A 22,525-nucleotide genomic window follows, 5' to 3' on the forward strand; every position below is an offset into this window, starting at 1 on the left:
GTAAGATGTTACATTGGGTCACTGTAAGTTGGTTGAGGTGGGTGGAACATGGGAATGAATAAGACTGTCTACGCTACATGGATTAGGATTTAATGAATAAAATGCCTTTTATATACCAAGCAGTATGGTAGATGCATGCAGACTTATTGCTTTGTTTAAGCTTTAAAACAGCCTTCAGAGAAAGGTGATACTTTTTCTACTTTTCAGATGAATTAGTTCATAATCAGATTGGTTAAGATACCTGTCAAGCTCACATGGGTAAAAAAGCACAGAGCTGGGACTTAAACCCAGACTTGTTGACCATAGTCAAACCTAGTTCCCTTTTCAAGGGAGGATTTCATTGTTTTCAGGAAAAATAAGATCTGCTATGAAAATCTTTTATCACACTGTTTGGTATGCTTCAGACCTTAGAAAAGTCTAAAAGATCAAATTAATATGATCAGGATTCTGTTAAATGTTGGCATTGGCTACAGATCTTGGGCAAATGACTTCACCTCAGGTTTTTAACCTATTAGATGGAGGTAATATGGGATATCAACATGGGATATCAAACAGAAAATACCCTGCATGGTGACACATGAACCTACATTTCAAAAAAGTGGTAAATATTTTTCAACAGCCCTATGATCAGACTATATCTTTGGCTGTATTAAGTTATATCAGGCTATATTTGAAAAGTGCATCTACCTTTAAATGAACTCCAGGAGGTGGGGTCCAGGCCTTTCCCTTACACTATATGATTTAGTACTCTATGGCTTTGATGTCAGGTCTTTGGGTACAGATGGAAGATAAATGATGGGAAACATTTTGCCAAGTTGTTGTAATTCATGTGGACATGGCCTTCTTCATGACCTACCAGCTTTCAGGAGGTGCATCCTCTCTCCTCTACAGGTTCATGTCTCTTTAGGGATTCCTCCACACAATGATTTCCAGTGTCTGATTAAAATCTAAATGCTGACAAGTCAGGGGAGAGGGCTATAGGTCTGATTTATCACTGGGTGCCTGGGGCTGGATCTCATTAAAAGCAGATTCTGATGCATGAGGTCTGTAGTGGGACCTAAGATTCTGCCTTTCTAATCAACTTTCAGGGGCCACATGCTGCTAGTCCTTGGAGCACACTCTGATGAAGGAGGGTTCAGAAAAAGTCAGAAGATGTGGGCCAGAGTTACTACTTGTGGCATCTTGGGCAAGCCACTTTCTTGCTAATCCTCAGGTTCCTTATTGTTGAAATGGAAAACATAGTACTGAAGCAGAGATGTTTAAAGGTGTATATTGCTTTAAATGTTTGGAAAGGTATTTGGGAAACTTTAATGAACCCTTTAAATTTAAGGGACCATTACTTTTGCCTGTTTAATAAGCAATTTATTCTGAATCCAATAAACTCAATATGTGGCTTATAATACACCTCAGATTTCTAAGGGTTCAAAGGAAACTGTTAATATAACATGGGTTAATTTTATTTTGTTTAAAGCAAAAGCACTTCCTATTTCTTTATATTTAAGAAATTTATGAAATTACAGTGCTCTGTGAGGCAATGCTTCTTAATTTAAAATTCTTCTGATTTTGCATAATGGAAGTTATTTGATTGACTAGAATCCCTTGCGATTGGCATTGGCAAATCCTACATTCACCGCTAGTAGGACTCAAGTGGCTTCAGTTTACGTTTATTTGAAGGTAGAGATGAAGAAAAGAGCTGTGAGAAGGATTTAAGAAAAACCTACAATAATTACCAAATGTTACAAGATAGAAAACAAACAAATAAAACTAAAAAAATTACACCCTTCATGAGAAAAAGAGATAATAATTTTTAAGAGCTTCATAAATACTAAAGCACCATAAAATGTCCTATACGTGACTATCAAATAATTTATAAAATCAGAAAACTTTTGGTTTCAGAGCTCAAAGTATAATTTATACTGATCAGATTAGGTTAGCATAATTCTTTCCATTCTGAACTTTCAGTTAATATAATGTAATAGTAATAGTAACAATAGTAATGATTATAAAGCAACCTACAGCTAACTCAATTTATAGAATCCACTTCTTATTGAAAACAGCTGTGGGGTTTCTTGCCAAAATAGCTGTCCTCTGACTTTCTGGGACAGTTTCTGAAAGTGGGGAGCTTTTCCATTGCAGGACATCCTATCTGATGGGTAAAGAAGGAACTTGGGCCCTCTTGTACTCTGGGCTTTGATTACAAGACTCTGGATTGCTTTGGACACCTAATTACTCTTGTACCTGTGAACACAGCATTTGTTTAGTTTCTCAAGTTTCCCAGCTTCTCAGAATAACAAAGCCAAAAGTGGGGGTGACTTTGTATTTGGGGTACAAGTTGTGGCAATCTAGCAATGTTTCTTCTCACTGTCTTGGAGAAAGGTAAAGGATCCTTGTGCTTGTGCTGAAACTACATTACTGTCGGCTGTGTACTACATTGAGGTCCCCAGGCTATGAGGTGCTACTCAGCTGGAACCAGCCAAGAAGCCTCAGGCTAGTGGTTCTCAAAATGTAGTTCCTGGATGAACACCCTATCATCACCTGGGATCTTGTTAGAAATGCAAATTTTCAGGCCCTAGCCCAGGTCTACTGAATCAGGAACTCTGAGGGAGACACCCAGAACTCTAGAGTTTAACTCGCTCCCCAGATGATGCACAGTAAAACTAGAGGACCACTACCTCAAGACAACGTCTTCCACTGGAACCAGAGCCATCTTGGCAATTTCTTTCTTCAGTACTGCTCAGAGGTTATGAGTTCCTGGTCACTGTGAATGCTCATTCTTAGGTTGGTGCTTCTTCAACTTTAATGTGCCTGGGAACCTTCTGGGATCATGTTATAATGCAGATTATTACTCAGCTGGGTCTGTGGAGGGGCCTGAGATTTATAATCCTGAGTAGCACCCAGATGATGCTGATTTGCCAATGGTTCCATCAACGGATCTTCCACTGACAGAGATGGATCCTTGATCATTCTTGAGTAGAAAAGACTTACATCATGTATTCTCAACAAGGATAGTATCTTCTCCAAGGGGGTGAAAATTGATTGGGAAGAGGGGGGCAAAACAGTGTGACTCTTTGCATATGAAAATCACAGGTACACATGTAGTACTGAAACAGAGATACAGTATACCATGGTATTAACATTTAATGGGGATAAATGATTAGGAAAAAATGTCTAAAAGAGCTCCTGGGGGGAGAAGGCCAATAATAAAAAAGAAGGTTGAGAATCACTGCATTATACACATAAATTGGTAGAGCCAGCCTGTCCTCATCTGTGGTGAGGGCAGGAATGCTCTGTCTTCATTAAGCTATACTCTTCCCACCCCAGACAACAGCAGAGAACACCTAGATGAGGGGATTGCAGGAATTCTAGGGTTAAAAACTTAGCACCTCCCTGCATGCGTCCTTTCTCTATGTTAAGAAGAGCCCCGCCCAGTAATCCATTAAGATGTTAACAATTTCACAAGGGCCACGAGTGCTGTAAGTTATCCTTAGGCCTCAAGGTCCCAGATATCCTATGTGGTTTTCAGACTCAAAAGAAGCACAAATAAGTACTGATATCCTAGAGTGACTATCTTAGCAAACAATGAATCATTGGAGGGTTTTCACCCTTCCCAGGAATCAGTAAACTCCTGTCCTGGGGCAGGTGAGACAGTTAGGGACTCCTGTATTCTCTCCTCCACACGGCTGGCCCTAGTGGGACTTGTGACACCTGTGATTTATTAACTGGCTCCCATCCTGAGCAGAAGAAACCTGGCATCTTTAACTTCCAACCAGCCCTGACACAGCACCTGGATAAACTTTCTGAGTCCCAGTCTCCTCGTTAGACACTGTTACAGAAAAACAGTGCCTAATTGTAAGATTATTGTAAGGATTAAATGAGACAAGAACCAGACACTTACTTAGCCCTCCGCTAGCTGATGCTGTTCTTATTGTTGCCCCGGATTTTATTGCCAAAATGATGGCTGGGTACACTCCATCAATATTTGTTGAATTACTGATGACTGGGCGTAGCCTGTTTACTTTTGTCTCTCTGTCCTATTTACATTGTCCTTATCTGAAGTTTGCTTGGGTTTCCTTAAGAAGTTCCCACAGACCACACAGTCATAAAGGGCCACATGAGCTACCCTGAGCCTTTCCTGCCACTTCACTTTCATCCCCATACCTTGAGCTACAGGTACACATCTCAGCAGCCTGTCTGGCCAACACTTGCTTGTCTGCTCTTACAAATTTGGTCATGGCTCACGTGAGCAAAAGTCTTTTCTTGATCACAGGGTGATCTATTCCTCACTTTCTTCCTTTGTCAATTCATGATTTCTTCTAAAGATTGAGGAGTCACTTACCCTCTGTCTTCTGTGGCAGTTTCTTGCCTGATGAACTAGGTCTCCTATTATCCTAACCAGACATGACAGCAGGCAGGATACCTATAAACTGCTTCTAATAAGTATGTCCAGAGGTCAGCAAACTTTTCTTAAAGAGCAAGAGAGTAAATATTTTAGATTTGCAGGCCTTGTGGTATCTGTTTCAACTACTAAACTGCTGCAGTAGTGCAAAAGCAGCTAAAGGCAATGGGCATGGATGTGTTAATTGAAGTTAAAGTAAAGTTTTGTTTTCAAAAATCATATTTGGCTTGCAGGCCTTAGCTTGTTATATCTAATTTTCAATTTCTCAAGTATTTTTCCTTTTCTCTTTAAAGTTCATTCGTAACACTCCCTGTTTTGTCAAGTTGGTCACATTTCCATTTCTTCCATGTCACTAAAAATCTAAATAGTTTGCTGGGGAGTCTCATGGTGCATACAATAAGGTCATAAAGCCATCAGAACTACACTTCTTGTTCTCTTTTCCTGGCTGATAAGTTGACTGTATCATTCAATACTAGAGAACAATCCCCCACATCAATGTCTCCATCCTTACCATAGTCATGGGGATTCAGTTTCAGTATAAACTGTGTTTCTCCATTGGGATTCAGAATAGTGTAGAAACAATTATGCATGAAACTTTAGTCAGGATTCTGGGGTTCGAGACACAGTTCTGCCACTTGCTAGCCATACAACCTTGGCAAATTACTTAATAACTGAACCTCAATTTCCTTCCATGAGATAAGACTGATAATAACTAGGGTTGTTGTGAAAATAACATGAGATAATTTATGTAAAGTATCTGGTATTTAGTAGGCACTCAATTTATGTTAAGTATACTCAGAAATGTTTGAGCATAGAGATAATTTGCTGGGGCAGGCTTTCTCAAGAGGTCTATTTTATGAGTTAATTCAGTGAGAAAATATTCACGTGGGATTCTGGGGTCAGTGAATGGCAGGATGGGGGTTGGATGGATAGTATAGATCCTTGGTACTCAAAGTATGGCCCATGGACCAGCTGCTCTACTTTATTCACTTTAAAGATATTTAGTTTTCATTATTAATTTCTATAGATGAGGCAATGAAATAAAAGTCTAGACCAAAGAGATTTGCTTTTAAGAAACATAAACAAAAGAGTTTTGTCTTTTTTATTGAAGTCCCTTGGGAAGGGGACAAGGAGGGAAGATCTATGGTCATTTCAGTAACATTGCTATCGATCACAATAGATTGGGATGTAATTTTGGTAAATACCTTCAGAAAAAGTTTGAATCAGTCTAAGAAAATCAGTCTAACTGGGTCTTATTTTTGATAATTTTAAAATTTCTTAGTTTGACCACTGTAGTGGTTTTAATATATGTCTGAAGATTTGACATCTTTCCCTTTAAAAGGTGAAATCTAAACCCCTGTCTAATAAATGTAATTTGGCAGAAGTAATGCTCTGTGACTTTTAAAGATAGGTTATAAAAAGGATAGCTTCTGTCTGGCTTTCTCTCTTTCTCTTACCTGGAAAGCCAGCTGTTTTGTCATGAGGACACTAGAGCAATCCCCGTGGGATGTGGGGAGGAAGTAAGGCCTTCCACCAACAGCCGTTACCAATGTACTACTCATTGGATGAGTCACTTTGGAAATGGATTCTCCAGCCCAGGCAAACCTTCAGATGACTGCAGGCCCTGGTGACATATTGGCTGCAACCTCATGAGAGAACCTGAGCCAATTAAGCTGCCCACAAATTCCTGGCCCACAAAAACTTTGAGAGAGTATTTTTTATTGTTTTAACCCACAAACTTTGGGAATAAGTTGTTATGCAGTTATAGATAACTAATGTAGATTTGCTACTTGGAAATAGGGTATTATCAAAATAAAAATCTAAAACGTGTGAAGGGCTATGTTACCAGTCAGTAAATAAGACCTGAAAGGGCCTTCCAGAAAGTGTCAGGGAAAGCATAGAGCTTTGGAGAAACTGTTAAGAGAAGTCTGATGGCCTTCAAGAGGCTGGTAGGAGGAATGGAAGGAAAGTGAAGAAATGTTATTGGAAACTGGGGAAAGATATGCTTTTCTGTAGTGGCAGAAGGTTTAGCAACACTGTCACCTGTGATAATGCGAAAAGTAGGAAACATACTTTATGAACTGTGTGATCCAGCTAAGGACACTTATGGGCAGAGTGTTGAAGATGCCGGCTTTTTTGTTTGCTACTTTTAGTAAAATGCTATAAAGAGCTATTATAATTATTTATAATTATAAAAAGAGAAACTAAGGAAGGAATGTTTAACAAAAAGGGGCAGAACTTGTGGGTTTTGAAAATTCCCAGCCCTCTCCTCAGGTAGTAATTAATGCTAAAATCAAGATATGGGTTCTGGCAAACATCAAACCCAGAGCACTGTCAGAAAAACATTGCCTAAATATGAAGCTGAGGATAGGACTGTAAAATTCTTTAAGGTCTCAAAGATCAGAAAAAGCTAGGACTGTAAAATTCTTTAAGGTCTCAAAGATCAGAAAAAGCTTTAGTCAAACAATAGAGAGTCTAAGGTGGTTGTTCCTCAAGACCTTCATCAGAAGCCAGATACACTATGGACTGAATGTTTGTGTCCTCCCTTCCCCCGCAAATTCCAATTTTAAATCCTAACTGCTGAAGGTGATTGTAATAGGAGGTAAGGCCTTTGAGAGGTGATCTCTGGGATTCGTAAAGAGACCCTACAGAGCTTCTTAGCCCCTTTCACCAAGTGAGGATACAGTAAGAAGTTAGCCACCTACGATCAGAAAACGGCCCTCATCAGAAACCAACTGCACTGGCACCCTGATCTTGGACTCTTAGCCTCCAGATTTATGAGAAATAACCCATCCAGTCTGTGCTATTTTGTTAAAGCAGCCCAAGTAAACAAGAGAGGTACTTATTTTGAAGAGATTTGTGAATACAGCTTTTGTCTAACTCCGCTACAATTCATAGAAGACGCACAAACTTCTTAGGAGAATTTTGTTGTCAGAAATGCTACCAGCTTGGACTAAAAGGGACATAGATAACACAAAATCAAAATGCATCCTTTAGACTCTCAAACTTCTACAAGGAGAAAACAGCCTGAGGAAGTTGAAAATTCGTGCTATTTTTCAAGGGAAGAGAAGTATCAAGAGTCCAAAAGGCAGAGCCAAGAGCCATGGAATATTATTCCCAAGACTAGAGTCTAATCAAGGAATTGCTACCATTAGCCCTGATCAATTTCAGAATTGTTGTGAATCAGATACTTCTTTGAGCCTCTCTTTTCCTTCTATTTTGAATGGAAAGATCTACAGATGTGCAATAGAGCATTTTTGTGAACCTTTTCAAGAAAAGTTTGCTGACCCCTGGTCTAGAGCACTGGAGAAGGGTCTGGACTGAAGATAAAGATTTTGGAGTCAAGAACATCTCAGTAATATTTGAAGTTATGGGAAGAGATTGTTTGATATGTGTATCTAGGGCTTGGTTCCCAGGTCTGTTACCACTGGAAAGGAGATAAGTCCTAGGCTTCCCCAGGCAAAATATGAGAGATACAAGTGTCATTTATATCTGTCCCTACCCAACCCAGGCTCAAGGTTTCTCACAACTGCCTCTACTCCCTCCTAGTTGACTAGTGCTGCCACCATCTGATCCCCTCTAGGCCTTGGTTCTCAGGTGCAGGAATGAGCTCTCATGGGGAAAGCTCCTGTAGGTCTTCCAGGTGTACAGGCCTGCACCTAACAAACCGGGGGCAAAGTGAAGACTTGTAAGTGGTGTCTCCTCTCAGCTGGGTGTCAGCTCTGTCTGCCTGTCCCTTCTTCTCTTCCAAGGCCTGGGTCCTAGCTATGCATCCTCTGGGAATGAGGGTCTGTGGTTCTTAATGGTATTTGACCTTATCAGTCCAGAGCTCAAGAGTGAGAGAGGACACACAATTGGTCCTCTACCCACCCAAGCTGGCTGCCTGTTCTGCACCAAAATTACTATGATAATTGAAAGGACCTAAATTGCCCTTGCCAGCATCTGCATGGATTACTATATACACATCTCCAGACCTAAAGAGCAAATGTGCTCCATTTTGTCAGATGTCTCATTCTGTGGATTCAGCTGGCGTTCACCCTTTAAAGCTCAGTGCTCTCAGCACTCTTTCTGTGCAGTTTGCAAATCCCTGCAGCTGTAAGTCAAATCAATGTTTTCTCCTTCTGCTCTCAGAGAAATGGAAATCAGCTCTTCAATCTTGTTTAATCTACATTTAATTTTCAACTGAAGGAACCAAGTTCCACTTTGTGTAACATAAATAACAAATGGTCATGATCCCAACTTCATTCAGCCTGTGTTCCCAGGGACAGGGAGGAAGGGATTGTAGACATTTCTTCAGATCTCTCTGGTTTGATGGGAAAAGCTCCTTATTTGGGCATCCAAAGAACTGGATAAAACTAAACACAATAGTAATTGCTTGGGAGGATAACGAGAACACAGTATAGTCATATGAATAATATGTCACAGTTGAAAGTAGAGCCTATAATGGACTTTTAATATCATGTTCTGCAATTAGAGGAACTGGATAAAAGTCCTAGCTTTGGGTGGCCTTAAAAAGACATTTAGCCTGATCAAACCCCAGGTTAATTAATTGGTATCATGCCAAGGATTACATATGATGAAATTTATAAAGGCATTTGTATCCTGAAAATTTGTATGTCTAAAGAAGGAGATGTTTTTATTTTATTTTCAAAGGTAGGAAAATAGTTCAAATCTTTGTCCACTGGTGATGCTGTTAGAGTTTCTGTTTAGCATAACTTATATCACAGCTTACATATACGGACAGTTCGTAAGTTGAGGTTACTGTGTTCCTCAAGAGAATCCAATTACATCAGTTAATAAACTCTTTTCATAAACAGTTGTCTTTCCACAACTGATGATAGATGGGGTGAACTTGCTATGCCATTCCTACTTAAAATGAGAGGCAACTTTATGAGTCTTGGCTAAAGCAGAGGAGAATCAACCCAAAGAAATATAATGCTCATTGTCTTCTTCCCACATGCTCTTTTTCCTCTAAAATTGGTTCACCATTTTTTTTTCAGTTGTTTTTATTTTTGTAGAATTAGCCCCTTGGGAAGAAAACAATACATTCAATCTCTACCAATGTTTTCAATGGAATACATTTCAACCACCCTAGTGGATGAATGGGAATGCAGTGGGAAAGTGAGTTTGACCTTGTTCATTTCATCACTTTCCTTAAGAAAGTTACAGCCTCACTGAAAAACTTTTAAACTGGCAGGACCTATTGAATTTCTCTCATGGGCACATGGGGATGGGATGGGTAGGCCATCTCTGGTCTTGACTGGGATTCTGAGAGTCAGGTCTGGAATGATGAGAGGTGGAAAGATCCCTGTCACCTTTATCTGCAAACCTGAACTTTGTTTTTTTTTCTCGCCTGTTTGGATCGGTGTCTAGATTTAAGGTGATCTGTTTGTTTCTGACCTGAGTCTCTCTTTGCATGGTGAATGTGAAAACTGTCTTTTAGGGTTCTTATGCTACAACTATGAGCAATAGGTGTTGTACCCCTTTCCTGGCCCAAGTTTGTGAGCACCTTCAAAAGAGACTTACCTGTATTTGAAAGCTACTTCCTTTACATTTAGAGTAAGATCTAAAGCACCTGGATCAGAATATGTACTATGTAAGGGGCAGTTTTCTTCCATCTCCTCTCCTTCAATTACTGTAAGACCACAACACTGTCCACTATCGGGTCCAACTCTTCCTTCCATCCTTTCCCAGGCTTTGGGTCCAGTCTTTAGTCTATTGAAAAAATGGGACTTTAGAGTCAGCCCTTGTAACTTAAAGATCTTGGGTTGGAACCCAGATCCAAGGGCAACCAGCTCAGTGGCGTGAGGCTTAGGTAATACATTGACCCTAAAGGAGTTCCCTTGGAATCACTTGCACCAGCTACCTTTCTATTCTATTTCTACCTGCAATTGTTTGAAGACAGAATGGCTAACAGCTATTTCTGATCCCTTGAGGACTCTATCAGGATTTATATCAGTAATTAAAAGTTTGGATAAGTTTGCTGCGTAAGGCGGCTGAATGCATCCAACAGTACAATTTTAGGCAGGAAACAGTGAGTTACTCCCATTCACTCCCAAGCCACAACAGCACTTACTTGAACACTTTATCTTGGTGCAGCTGCCAGAAAACTTTTCATTCTCCTCCCTTACACACAGGGAGCCGCCTTTCCTTGGATATCTGAACTCGGAAACATTTAACATTCTCCCAGGAAATAACTCCATTCAAAGCTATTGTTTTTAAGTGCTAGAATGATTGACTGAATGTAACTTGCGTAAATCAGTGCTGTTGATTACTAAACACAATGGTAATTACTGGGAGGTTACTGAAAACACAATATGAATAATATGGCACAATTGAAAATAGAACCTATAATGGACTTTAAATAACATCATATACTGAAGTTAAAGGAACAGAGTTGGCAAGTATGTGGCTTGCATGCTTTCGCTACTTTCCCTGTTTCCCCACATGGCAAGTATTTTTTTTTAATGCTCCTATACCTCTTTTTTTTTTTTGTAGACTTCAATCTTTAAAAAAATTTTATTGCAGTATAGTTGATTTACAATGTTGTGTTAGTTTCAGGTGTACAGCAAAGTGAATCAGTTATACATATATATCCACTCTTTTTTAGATTCTTTTCCCATATAGGTCATTACAGAGTATTGCGTAGAGTTCCCTGTGCTATACAGTAGGTCCTTATTAGTTATTTATTTTATATATAGTAGTGCATATATGTCAATCCCAATCTCCCAATTTATTCCTCCCCCTTACCCACTGGTGGTCATATTTTTTTCCTTCTGCACTTGGAGGCTTCAGAAGCATTCTCAGCTAGTGCTTCAGTGGCCGTTACCAACCAACTGGATTTGCACAAAGGATGAAAAGGATTTTCTGTCCTAATATCCTAGATGATGAGTTCTTTGAGGGTGATGGCAGTCTTTTCTTCATCTCTGTGTTCCTAGCCCCTAAGCTCAATGTTTGACACATAATAAACACTCAGTGAATGGTTATTAAATTGAACACCTGACAATACTCAATTAATGAGTCAAGAAGAGCTTCCTGACTGGCATGTCTGTGTGTCAAATGGATTATAGGTATGTGGACGTCCTGTCTCCTTCAGTTCTCACAGTCTGAAATGGTGTGAGAGTAGTCAGAGCCCCAAGGCAATGGTCTCTGAGAGCAGCTTCATCTAATCACCATGCTGTGCCATCCACATCTTATTTTCTGTGTTTGCCACGGTGTGAAAGGATTAGGGAAAGGTTGGGAAGTGCTAGATTAGATGACTTTCTCTGGGTAATATTAAGATCAAATAACATACTACCAGCTCAGCTCATCTAAACAATTGCTCTGTATTTCTTTATGAGGTATTTCAATTCCTTAAGATCTCAGATAATCACAAGCAGAAAAATATGTCAATAAAGTAAGGAAATAATTATCACAATCAAATCCCATTGTGTGTGTGTGTGTGTGTGTGTGTGTGTGTGTGTGTGTGTACCATAGGGAACAGTACCATAAGGAGTTCTTGCAGCTTTCTAAAGAGTCTCTCATTTCTCAGAAGGGGTAGCCAAGGAATTCTACATATACTGATTAGACAATATTAATGACACTTTTATGTGCAGTGGCTATAAATACTTTCCCTAGGAGAGAAATGCTATATATCTTCAAAGAGAAATGAGACCTTTCTTCTATTTTCTGGTCATGCTCTCTGAATTCTAAATGTGGTAAAAAAATGTTCAGAACCAACATCAAAGACATGAGCTGACATTGGGACCATCTACTTGAAATTGGGACTATCTCTGAAAATCCAGGACACATAGCTCTGATTTTTCTACTGAAAATGTATGCACCCAGCAGTGTTCTGAATGATGTATTTTCAGAAGGGAAAAAATATTGGGCTCTTCCTGAAGAAGGAAATCCAACATGGGGGAGGGCTATTGTTGCTGTTGTTGCTGCCTTTGAAGATGAAGAGAGCCAAATGGCTAGGACCTGGGAGTAACTTCTGGGACCTAAGACTTTAAGAATTGAGAGAAAACCCCATTGACACCGAACCAGCAGCAAGGAGCTGAATTTGGCCGACAACCGCATAAGCTAGAGGACCATGAACTCCAGATGAGAAGACAGCCAGGTGACACTTCCATCTCAGCCTGAAAGACCCTGAGTGGAGAACCCAACTACACTGTGTCCAGATTTCAGACCGATCAGAATTGTGAAGTAAATAATAGCTGTTTCTTTAAGCCACCATATTTGTGGTAATTTGTTATGCAGCAATAAGAAACTAATAGAAAGTGTTTTCAATCTAACCCATTTGGGTCTTTTCTCATCAATCTCATTCAAGGTTTTAAAAGGTCTTTCAGAATTGTAGAATTTATCACATTCTGCCAGGTATTATAAGTTTCTGTGTTCATGTACGACTTTCCAAATAGCTAGCAAGATCATTGACAGCAGGGTCCAGCTCTTGTCACTGTGGTTCCTCAAATAGTCCAGGGGAGTGCTCAGTCAATAGCTGTTGGGTAGAGCATTTGTACAGCCTTTGGCCTCCTACAAAGCATGTACATCCTCCATCTCATTTGATCCTCATTGCGACTATGATGCTGAGGCAGGGCAGAGAAGGGAGCTGAAGCTCCAAGAGGGAAAGAGATTTGCCTGGGGTTAAAAGAAAAAATCCTGTGTCCTCATAACCCCTAGTCCCATGTAGTTTCACTACATGAGAGCTTTTTCCATGACAAGGATTAGGACGTGAAGTATCTTGTACTTTGAACAGAGTTTTGCTGCAAAGGACTTTGAGGGTTCTGAAGCCAAAGGGAACATGCCCAGACCTTTGAGTCCCACCTAGTATTTTCCAGAGTTTTGAGGAGTTACATGCTTGTTTTCCATGCTCTATTTCTGAAGGATAAGACAATCAAAGAAAATGTTCTTTTGCTTTATACTAACATTAAAATGAGAGGCACGTTGCTCTAAGGAACTATTTCAAAGGCAACAACTCACATGAATATCTTGGCAACTCACTGTATTCTGAGCTTATTAGAAAACTTAGTGTTCTTGGCATTTGTGAAGTTACCTTGCTGGTACTCATTGCCACTACAAGATTGGGCATCTTGTATTTCTTGGTGTCAGAACCATATGGAGCCTCCAAATGTCAGCATAATCACTGCCTCATTCATTCATTCATTCAACAAGTTTCTGAGCGCCCACTGTGCAAGAGGCACTGTACTAAGCACAAGGAATATAATGGCACATTAAAAACAGACCTGGGGACTTCCCTGGTGGTGCAATGGTTAAGAATCTACCTGCCAATGCAGGGGACACAAGTTTGAGCTCTGGTTGGGGAAGATTCCACATGCCGTGGAACAACTAAGCCCGTGCGCCACAACTACTGAGACTGTGCTCTAGAGCCCGCGAGCCACAGCTACTGAGCCTACGTGCCACAATTACTGAAGCCCATGTGCCTAGAGCCTGTGCTCTGCAACAAGAGAAGCCACTGCAATGAGAAGCCCGTGCACTGCAGCGAAGAGTAGCGGCTGCTCACTGCAACTAGAGAAAGCCTGTGCTCAGCAAAGAAGCCCCAATGCAGCCAAAAGATTAATTTAAAAAAATCATTGTTAAAAACAAATAAACAAATGAAAAAGACCTCATCTCAGCTTTTCAGCTCTAAGTGAGCAAATTATATTCTGGAAAGCTGTCCTTGACTCCCAGAGAGAGTTTTGGAACTTCTGCTCTTTGCTCTTGTTTACCATGCATATGAGACAGATCTATTATAATCAGTATCTCATAGTATGGTAGCTCTTTTGTGCCTTTGGTTTATCAGTCCAGCCTATAAGCTTCTCTAGGTCAGGGATTGTGCCCTTCCTTTATTGCATACCTAAGACTATTGTGCCTGTACAGAGAATGTGCCCCACATATAGCTGATTAAATAATTGAATGAGTAAATAAAGGAATGGATTCCTTTGCCTGCCATATTTGGAGGTGATTGTCTGTAAACGCAGCCGGGATGGGTGTTTTAGTAAGCTTTCTTCACTGCTTGGACCATGGTAGACCTTCAATACATATTTGTTGAATTACATGTATTCTTCACAATCAAGGACATTTCTTTTGTCCCAAATGTGTTAGAAATCCTCCTGAACTTACTTCCCGTGGGGTCTCATTCCCAAAGGAGAAAACTCAACTACCAAAATCCTGAACAGACCGAAGTCAGATTCCCTAAGTCACCTTTGAAGACGGAGAGGGCCAAATGGCAAGGACCTGGGAGTAACTTCTAGGACCTAAGAGCAGACTTTAAGAATTGAGAGAAACCCCTATTGACGCTGAGTGAGGAGCGAGGAGTGAGGAACTGAATCTGGAGATGCTGTAATAGCTGTTTATAATTGTAGCACAAATCCCAAATTAGCAAGTCTAAGTGGAAGAATCAGCCAGGCATTACTCTTGGCCCTCTAAAACATCTTAAAAAAAAATGCCACACGACATTGACACTACTGCTGGAGGCTTTAAATAACCACCGCTTCCCACAGAAGCGCTTAAGCCGGGCAGCCCCTACTGCACAGTGTGTCCCTGGCTCCCTGGGCAGCAGATAACTAGTCAACAGGCCCTGGGAATCCCTTTTAGACCTCAGGCTCGTTAGCAACAACACAACAAACAGTTGAAAGGGCTTCTGCATGTAAGCTTCTGGCTGCTTCAGGAATTGCTGCTAAAATAAGGGGGTCAAAGCTGCAGGTGTTCTCAGCCTTCAGAGAAACACACTAGTAGTGCTGAGTGAAGGGCAGGCACGTTTGGCTGGGCCTAAGTGGAAGTCCTTAGGGTGAGAGTCATGGACTAGTCTGCAGACACAGTGACAAGGAAGCAGGGTTGGATGTATTTCTTTTCTTATCAGACATATCAACCATCAAACTGAATTCTCTGACCCCAGGCTCCACCCCTCCAAGTCATTATCAATATCACTTCTGGTTATCTTTTTGAAACTTATATTAAACTGTGACATTTATGCTTAAAATTCCCACCTGAATTGTCAGGGCATAGAGAACAATGCCAAGTTCATGGCAAGCATTGAGCCCCCTTCCACCACTTGGGCACAAATGATTGGCCAACCTTATCTTTGTCTTACTTTATCTACTGATGTCTATGGACCCTGGGCTTCAGCCTCATGGAACTTCATCCCCAAATGTGCCTTATCCTCGGGGACATTTGGCAATATCTAGAGATATTTCCGTTTGTGAGGGTGGGTGTGCTACTGATATTTGGTGAGTAGAGGCCAAGAATGCAGCTATGCTTCCAACAACACACCAAACTACTCCTTACATTAATGGAATATCTAGCCGAAAATGTCAATAGGGCCGAAGTGGAGAAACCCTGGCCTCAGCTATTAACTCTACCTAGAATACCCTTCCTTCTTCCTCCCTCTTGCTCTCCTGCCCTCCCTTCCCAATCTGGTGAAATGCTGTTCTTTCAAGCCCTGCAGAAATTTCCCTAGTCTGTGAAGCCCTCTTAACCCTGCTCCCCACTCTCTTGTTGCTTTAGTTTCTTTGTCCGATCCTGTAACATTGTTTCCTAACCTCTGCTAAAACATTTTTAACATTTCACTAAACTTTTTTTTTCAAAGCAGCAAAGCAGCACAGATGACAAAGGTCACTTCACCCTTAAAAACTCGAACAATCTTCTTGAACTTCCAATTCCATGCTTGATAGAAGTCCAGACCACACATCCCTGCCCCCAGTGTTTTCAGAAATAGTGGTCACATTGGGCTAGATGACTGCCTCCTTGACTTGTGGGTTGTCACATTCTATGTGTGCCCTCCAGTGTGCTGGGTTCTGCACCACTTCAGCACAGACAGGAAATGCAGGCCGTTCCTCTGTATTTACAAAACCCCACTCACACGAGGCAATTTGCGCAGAGTGGATTTTGCTGGAAGGAAGAATGGTGGGAATTTACATTGCAGTAATGAAAACAATTCAAAGTCAACATTAGACATCTCCCTTCTAAAAGCCTCAGCCAGTTTGCTCTGGAGATGCTTCATAGCTGCTTCGACACCGCGCTCTGGGCACAGCACCAGCTCACCAGCTCCTCACTCTGCCTCGCCTCTCTTGTCTCCTTTTCACCCCTGCCCTCTGAAGTTAACCCCAGGAAATATAATTAATTTTCACCTTATGTTTGGTTCTGCCACCTCCTTTTCCCCAGCTCAGATCCGTGTCCACCTTCGCTTAAGCAAATCAATTAAGGTTCTGAGAAGAAAGAAAAAAAAAAGTGTGTTTTTCCAGATAGCAACCTCAGAATGAATGTTGTTTAAAAATACCAGTTCTTTTCTCTTTATTCTATTTTGCTAACTGTTCCAGGTCCATCTTGAAAAGACATTCAAGGACGGAGATTGAACCTCATTTATCTCTCTTTCAGGGCCTAGGACAGTGCTGGGCACATCCTTGATGGTCAGAGGATCTTGAAGAACTGTTCTCCCATTTTGGTGCTGATGTGCAGAGAGGATTAGTTGGGATTAGAAGTGAATTGTGGAGGTTGGGGATGGTGGAGCTTATTTGAATTTCACCTCTGCTGGTGCACATGGTGAAATGAAAACGTAAAGGTGCTAAATGGGAACAACTTCTTTCCTCTCACAGCTTGTGCACAGATCTTTACACTTGGTGAGCAACATGTAACCCCCTTTGCTCCCATACAGAAGGGGAGGGTAGTCAATGGCAATGGGGCTTCTTTCTCCTGTGGTCATTTAGTGCCAGGACACGTGATATGTACAACTTTGTGGGCAGAAGGGTTTCAAAGGGAGAATCTTGGGCCTGACTTAGGGAAGCTACTTATCCACTGAGAATACTCGACTCAGGGGAAACCAGTCCTTGGAAACGCTGCTGGTAAGCCCCTCTCCCGGATCATGGCATGGATAAAATGGATGCACCTCATTCTTAGTTAGCCCCTCTGGGAGGCTCCAAGATTATCAGGGCTGGGAAGAGGTTCACGTTCGAGGTGAGGGAAGTAGAGTGTAGCAGAATTTGGGGTCCAGTGATGCTGCTGATACCACTTTCTCTACAATATTAGGGTTTTGTGAGGTATTTTGAAATTCTAACCACAATCATTTTACACTTCCAACGGTAAAATGTTTTATAAATATTTAACTTAAAAGACTATAAACCTTTTGAATACACAATTGGTTTTTAATTTCCTATAGCTGCATCAAGAAAAGGAACACTGTTAAAATATTGTTAGGAGCACTGTCAATAAGAACATTGAAAGCTGTGTATACAAACATCCTGAATTGAAAGTTAATGTTGTGGAAAGGAGGGGACAGGAATGCAGGGAACATAAGAAGACCTACTTTTGAATCCCAGTCCTGCCAACAACTAGCTCTGAGAACTTAAATCATGATCTCAGTTTCCTCATCTCTCTGTGAAAACAGGATAACAGCAGTTGTCCTGCCAACAGTATAGGCTTACAAGGTGGATCTAAGGAAATAGAGGACTTGGAAAAGCTTTGGGAAGTTAAAACAGTTTTTCGGAGAATAACAATAACACTGGAATTATCTGGGCCAGATTAGCTAAACCAGGTAATTGTCTTGTAGCAGAGTTGTTTTCAAACAGTGGGTCATGATCATGGCACATTGACATTGTTCAGGCCTTGTGCTTTGATGGGTCCTATGTTGCTTGGAGATGCATTCACTGACAGAGCTTTTAAGTGGCTTTGATACAGCATGGGATGGAGAAACATATGACACTGGATGATGGTGAGATGAAGATGTTGAAACTGCAACGCCTAGGAGTTGCCCACAGAATTCCTGAGACTGCTGCTTGGTCATTGGAGACATTCCTTTAGGACCTTTCAAGAGAGTTTACTGTGCTAGTAGGATGGAAGTCACATACCTTGGGGCCTCCATGAAGGAGAACCTGCAGTTCAGTGTACTCCTGCTGTTCACAGAAAACAAGTACTTGCAGTTCAGTGTCAAGTACGTTTTTCATCAGGGGACTGTAAAAGGCTATTTGGTCTCCCAAAGACTGGTCCAGGAGAGTCTTTCCTTACTAACCCATAATTTTCTGTTACCCTGAAGTGAAGATCCTCTCCATGAATGTCCACACTGTACATGTGGGAATGGTGTTTCCCCCTTGAAAGTGGTGGAACTTTCCTCTGAAGACTCAGTGGGATATCTTGAGGTGGGGGAGAATGGGATTCTGTGGTTTCTGCTCCTTTCTCAGGAGGAAACATATTTCACAGCAAACATATTTCGTAAGATGTGAAATATGCCCATTAGCAAACTTGAGGACAGTAAAAAAAGTTCAGGGTAAAAGTGCCTTATGGCTGAAAGGAATAAAGACATTCCTTCACAAGCCTTCTGTATCAATCCTGGTTCTGATAGAAAACAGGACACCCTCAAGTGAGGAAATTGAGAAAAATAATGATAAAATGACTATTTACAAAAGGGTGGGGGGAGTTAAGGGAAATCAACACAGGGGAAGGGGAAATGTGCAAGAGCTAAATAATAGCTGGGAGCCATTACCAGCTCTGGATCTGATGGGGTATGAGGAAGAGTGGTTATCTGAGCTTAGAGTTGTAGGAGAGAGACACGAAGCAGGAGCTGAGGCTTGGGTGGAAGAATGCAATGACTAAAGCCCAGAGAAGAGAGAGTGGGGGTGTGACTACTCTGATCTCATTATTTTCTCACCCTTAGCCTCCAGCCAGGGTTCCCCATTAGCTGAATCTACCAGGAAGCCAAAGGACAAGGGCCAATGTAAAGGCTGCCTGTAGCCTCCCAGAGGTTAGACAATCTTCTCAGACAGGAAAATGGAAGCTCTCCAGCACACTTTTCTTGGCTAAAATACCCTATTTTAAAACAAAACACTCAAACAAAAACATAACTTAGTGGAAAGAGCAGAGTCACCAGTGAGGAGACCAGAGTTCTGATCTGAAGTCTGTTACCCATTTGCTGAAAAGTCTTGGGCAAGTCACATTCCCTCTTTGTGTCAGTACCTCTCCTTCTTCTATATCCAGGGTAGTATACAGAAAAAGTGGGTTTATTAGTACTGGTGTGTGGTGAAGAGCTCCCCTGGTAATCCGAAGGGGAGATTGAGCAGCAGTAGATGTAACTTAAAGGAGGGAGAAGGATAGTGGTCCCATGCAGATCTCTCAAACCTGGTGGAGAAAGAATAAGAGCAGGAGGAGCAGAATCCTGAGAATAAGCAAAGCCCTGAGACTCTCCCCTCCTCCTTCGTTCAGGAAGGCACTGGGCAATGTTTGCTGACAGCTGCAGATGTGAGCATTGAAGGAAGAAGACAGAGAGGCTCTGTTTATTACTGAGCAAAATGAACACTGTTTTCATTTAATGGTTGCTTTCTTTTTTTGCCTAGTTGCCAAAAAGCACATCAGTGATTATGTGTCTCAATGACCATGTGTCTCAAATTGGCTTTCTGTTTGCTGCCCACTCTTCAGAATGTAAGGTCCAGAGAGTAGGGGGTTGTACTCATAAGTAAAGGAAATATTAAAAGAGACAATATCTATGAGATAACAGTGAAGTACAGACCTAAGCCAAATCTTATAAGTATTTGATTGGTGCCTTCCTTCCCCATAGAGCGTAAGCTCCACAAGACCATGCCTATTTATAAATCATCACTCACAGATCCTGTTTCAGTCTACAGAACTGTGTAGGTTCTTAGTCACATCAGTTCAACGGATAATGCAACACTGAAAACATGTTCTGGTTTCTCAGATTCTTATGTTTCCTGGTACCTGGAATCTCTTGTTTGGCTTGGCTTCCTCACATTGATAATTTGACTGCATATTTTGCTCGACTTTGATTTTATTTCCACCCCTCTCTTGGCTCTAAAATCTGTATCTAATTAGATAGTAGTAGACGCAGGAACCACAAAAGTAATGCAAAAACAAAGTGCTTGAAATAACAAATAAAAAGGGCCAGGACAACTGATAAAAAGAAAATGCTATAGACTGAATGTTTGTCCCCCCCACCCACCGCAATTCATGTTGAAATCCTAACCTCCAATATGAAGGAATTAGGAGGTCTGGGGTGTCTTTGTGGGTGATTAGGTATGAAGGTGGAATTCTCATGAATGGAACTGTGCCCTTATAACAGAGACCCAAGAGAGCTTTCTCTCCCTTTCTGCCACGTGAAGACACATGGAGATGATGGCATTCTATTAACCAAGGAGTGGATTCTCACCAGATACCAAATCTGCCAGTGCTTTATCTTGGATGTTCAGCCTTTAGAACTGTGAGAAATAAATATTTGTTGTTTTAAGCTACCATATCTATGGTAATTTGTTATAGAAGCCTGAATGGATTAAGACAAAAATTGAGTTAAACATTCTTTTTTATTGCTCTTTGGCTGGCTGTATGAGTAAGGCATGGAATAGAGGAAACCATGAGAGAAGACATTCCAAGAATGCCCTGAAATACTAAACACAATCAAGCATATTTGAGTAAAGGTGTTTGAGCTCATCAATACAGACTCTTATAACTTTAGATCTCTGTGACATTAATGGCTTTCTTACTATTCTCTTACCTCTTACACTACTTCTAATTTGTTCTGAACAATGCCTCCAAATTAATCTTCTGAAGTACCTATTGGCAATGAAATTGCTTTCAACTCACACTTCTGCAGGACAAACACACAAATAAAAGCCCCCAGAAGTTTGGGAGAACTTGTACTAACATTAGGACATGAGTGCTGACAATCACCATTTTTGAGTCCTTCCTCTAGCCTATTAGTGCCTGGGGCTTACCTGCCCACCTGTGGGCTGGAACCCCACCTGAGTCACCCTGGGCTGAGCAGCCAGACACGTGAGGACAAAGCCCCACCCTCCTGTGGTCCAGTAGCCACTGCACAAGGCACTGCCTGACAGCCAGCCAGGCTAGGGCAGCCCTGCCTAACTGCATGCCCACAGTAGTTGGCCCTGTCCCAACAGAAGGGCCCATGCAGCAACAGATGGGGTATTCTGAGAGCATATAGCTCCAGTGAACAGAGGGGAGTGTGCTGCTAGGCCCCATAGGACATATCCTACATAGGCCACTTATCCAAGACCAAGAAATGTAACCAACGTACCTAATACATAGAAATAAAAACAGAGAATCAGGTGAAGTGAGGTGACTGAGGAAAGGAATCCAAATATAATATTAAAGATAGTCATCAAATCACAGGGAAGAGAAGAAAAGAAGAAAGTAACATAGAAGAACTACAAAAACAATCAGAAAACAATTAACACAATGGCAATAAGTACATACCCATCAATAATTACTTTAAATGTAAATGGACTAAATGCTCCTATTGAAATACATAGAGTGGCTGAATGGATTAAAAAAATAAGACTCATATGTATGCTGCCTACAAGAGACTCACTTCAGCTTTAAAGGCACACAAAGACTGAAAGGGAGGGGATGGAAAAGATATTCCATGCAAATAGAAATAAAAAGAAAGCTGGGGAAGCAATACTTATATCAGACAAATAGACTTTAAAACAAACACTGTAAAAAGAGACAAAAAAAGACATTACATAGTAATAAAGGGATCGATCCAAGAAGAAGATATAATAATTGTAAATATATATGCACCCAATGTAGGAGCACCTAAATACATAGAGCAAGTATTAACAAACATTAAGAAAGAAAGTGACAGTAACAAAATAATAGTAGGGGATTTTAACACCCCACTTATATCAATGGACAGATCATCTAGACAGAAAATCAATGAGGAAACACTGATGTTAAATACCGCTTTAGACCAGATGGACTTAATAGATATATATAGAACTTTCCATTCAGAAGCAGCGCAGTACACATTTTTTTCAGGTGCACATGGAACATTCTCCAGGATAGATCACGTGGTAGGGCACAAAACAAGTCTTAATAAATGTAAAAAGATTGAAATCATGTCAAGCATCTTTTCTGACCACAACAGTATAGAAATCAACTGCAAAGAAAAAGACTGCAAAAAACACAAACACAGGTAAACTAAACAGTATGCTACTAAACAACCAATGAGTCACTGAAGAAATCAAAGAGGAAATAAAAAATACCTAGAGACAAATGAAAACAGAAACACAATGATACAAAATCTATGGGCTACAGCAAAATCACTTCTAAGAGGGAAGTTTATAGTGATAAAAGACTAGCTCAGGAAACAAAAATCTCAAATAAACAATTTTACCTTACACCTAAATAAACTAG

General features: G+C 40.9%; 1 pseudogene; it reads right to left on the minus strand.

The window, feature by feature from the left end:
• The window catches only part of LOC101337710 (growth hormone-inducible transmembrane protein pseudogene), a 95,968-nt pseudogene extending 85,888 nt beyond the window's left edge, over nucleotides 1-10,080 (minus strand).
• Between the last annotated feature and the right edge of the window lie 12,445 nt (nucleotides 10,081-22,525).

The sequence above is a fragment of the Tursiops truncatus genome, chromosome 20 (assembly GCF_011762595.2).
Source record: "Tursiops truncatus isolate mTurTru1 chromosome 20, mTurTru1.mat.Y, whole genome shotgun sequence".
Classification (NCBI taxonomy): domain Eukaryota; kingdom Metazoa; phylum Chordata; class Mammalia; order Artiodactyla; family Delphinidae; genus Tursiops; species Tursiops truncatus.